Consider the following 3,154-nt stretch of genomic DNA (forward strand, 5'->3'; position numbering starts at 1 on the left):
TAGCGTTTGCTTTAGTTGTGCTCTTGACCCTTGACTCTTTAATATAACATTTTCTTTGGCTGCTATAACTGTGTGTTTATAAAGCACAATTGTTGTAGCTAAAAAAGCCATCAGACACTGAGATCAGGAGATGTTGGCTGTTTATTGATGAAATCATCATGTAATTCCCTGAATCCCTGATCATGTTCAGTGTCTAATGCTTTGATTATATGGGATTTGTGGTTTAAAAGTGGTTTTATTCATGACAGAAGTAATTTGATTCTACAGCATATCTAGAAGTGTTGTTTATCAAATAATGCACTTGTTTTTTAAAAACTATTTAGTGCACAAAACCCTGTCATCTATGGCATTAATTAGACGCACACAGACATCAAGAAACAGCGTATGAATCTCAACAATGGTGACAATCAAACAAAATATCCAGATAATCAGATCAACTACAGCTGCATAATTTATTAAAGCTGCAATGCATGCTGGGAGATATGGGTGAGTTTTGATTGGTGGTACCCAGCATGCACTGCAGCATGAAGCATTTCATTGATTGTCACCATTGTTGAGAGTCATACACTGATTCTTGATAGCTAAGTAATAATGTTAAGTTTAATGCATTAAATGTTTTTAAAATCCATTATTAATTAAAAAAAAACATTATTCTCATGCTGTTAAATTAAATGGCTTATATTATAATACAACATTAAAATCACAAGTCCTATATGACCAAAGATTAGACACTGAATAAGATCAGCGATTCAGGCAATTACATGATGATATTGTCATCATCTTCAACAAAACTACAACAGTTGTGCTTTATAAACACACAGTTACAGCAGCCAGAGAACATTTTATATTAAAGAGTCAAGGGTCAAGAGCACAACTAAAGCAAACGCTAACCACCATCATGGTGTCATCAAAATATGTTTAATATATTTTAAACTATTTAAATATTATATTTATTTAAACCGGAAATTATATAAAGTAAATCTGGTTAGTTTTAAGTGAAGCTGGTGATAAGTGTACGGCCATGCGTTTCACCTTTTTGTTTGGCAAAATGACATCAGCAGAGGTCAAACTCTTGACGTCAAATTGACATCAACACTTTGACGTCAATTTGATTTTCATTTTTGACCTATTTCTTGACGTAATTTTGACATCAAGGTGCCCGCTGGGATGTTTACCCAGTGTGTTCAAAGATGCACATGTGTATTATAACAAAAGAGGGAAAAAACATGAAAAGCAAAGAAAATGTTGTTCTCAAGGAAACATCAACAGAAAATCACAATAATCATAAGCCTAGAATCAAAACAAGCTGCCATAGTGAGATTACTCCATTGCAATGTGTGCTTCATTGAATATCTAAAAGAACAAAGAACTCTTGTTAGTTCCTTAATAACAAACAGCTATTGTAAAGTGTAAGACCTACTTACTTTTAATAGTCGGTAAGAGAAAATCATTAAAATAACTGATTTTAATTAGGGCTGTCAACACATGTGAATAATTTAAAATGACGCTAAATACAGGTGTAAATGGGGTCTAAAATGTTTTGAGCTTGTGCACTTTCCACCACTTCCAGAGGGAGTTGAAAACACATTGGACCGGATTAATTTCATAGTGCAGACGCTCATGTGATCGAACATGTTCGAACAACCACTATAAGACGGCTGCGGCTGTCAGAGCAGAAACGAAAGCTGATGCTCTCCGAATGTTTTTCCATTCCCAGTCAACACTTTGATCTCACAGTGATGTCACCATGTGGTCACACCGTCAGCAATCTGAGTTCACAGTGATCTAAAAGTGTAACCTCACAGCGCTCTCACTGTGTGCTCAAACTGTGACCACAATTCCCACATAGCAACATTGTGTCGGCCCAGATCCGGCCCACATCTGGCACACGTGGAAAGATGATCTGGCCCACATGCAGCGTGGAATGACTTGGGTGGGCCACTCCTGTTTGCCAAATCTGGGCCACAAGCAGGCCATAGCAATGCCACATCTCAGCCAAGAGCAAAGAAATAAACCAGAACTGGACCTTATCTGAGCCACAAAATCTGTGTATATTAAATATGAAGTCATCTCAGCCTGTTAACAAAAAGAATCACTGAAAGAAAGAAGAGAACAGAAAAAAGAGACGAGCAGAAGCACAAGAACTACAGCTGACTTCAGCCACAGCCTCAGATGAAATCAACTGAAGAGAAAAGAAGACATTAAATCTGTGAAGATCTCAGCAGAGGAGGATTAAACAACTCCACAAACAGCATTACCAGCTTCACTTATTACTAACCAGACTGACTTTATTTCTGTCAGACGTCTACAGAAGTTTTTATTGAGAATTAACAGAGGTTTAACTCTAATGTGTTTCATTTGAAGTCACCATAACAGTGAATAGTGTTTCCATTAGTTGGGCTCTTAACTCGTATTATATCTTTTATCTTTTCTGGCCGCTGTGACAGTGTGTTTGTCAAACACATTTGCAGCAACAAAGAAAGTTAAAGTGAAATGAGATCAGGTGATGATGGTTACCTGTTGATGGTTTTATAATCATCATGAAGTAACCTGTTTCACTGAGGTAATTTGAATCTAACAATTGTGTTGTACCAATAAAATATTCTCATTACATACCCTGTGTTACTGCAGCATGAGTTCCAGCAATATTATAACAATAAATTAGAAGATTTTAACAAACATGAGCACGAAAAATTACTGTATCGATAACAAACACAGACATCAATAATCAACGTATGAATCTCAACAATGGTGACAATCTAAAGTACCTTTCTGCAATGCATGCTGGGTACCATCATTGTACAAAACTCCCAGCATGCATTGCAACATGAATAAATTATGCAGCTGAATTGTCCTATTATTTTAATTCTAAATATGTGCTTTTATTTTTTGCTGTTGTTTTTTTTTTGTGACATTTAGTAGCTTTTCAGTGATGTTATGAATTAATCTGGTTATCTAAAAAAAATATATATATTGTCACCCTTGTTGAGATTCATGTGCTGATTTTTGATATCTCTGTGTGTCACGGTGGATTCATTTTTCATGTTTGTTAAAATCTTCTAACTGATTGTTATAATATTGTTGGACCTCACGCTGCAGTAACACAGGGTTTGTGATGAGAATATATTATTGGTACAACACAGTTGTTAGATTC

Source organism: Rutilus rutilus (assembly GCF_951802725.1).
Source record: "Rutilus rutilus genome assembly, chromosome: 9".
Classification (NCBI taxonomy): domain Eukaryota; kingdom Metazoa; phylum Chordata; class Actinopteri; order Cypriniformes; family Leuciscidae; genus Rutilus; species Rutilus rutilus.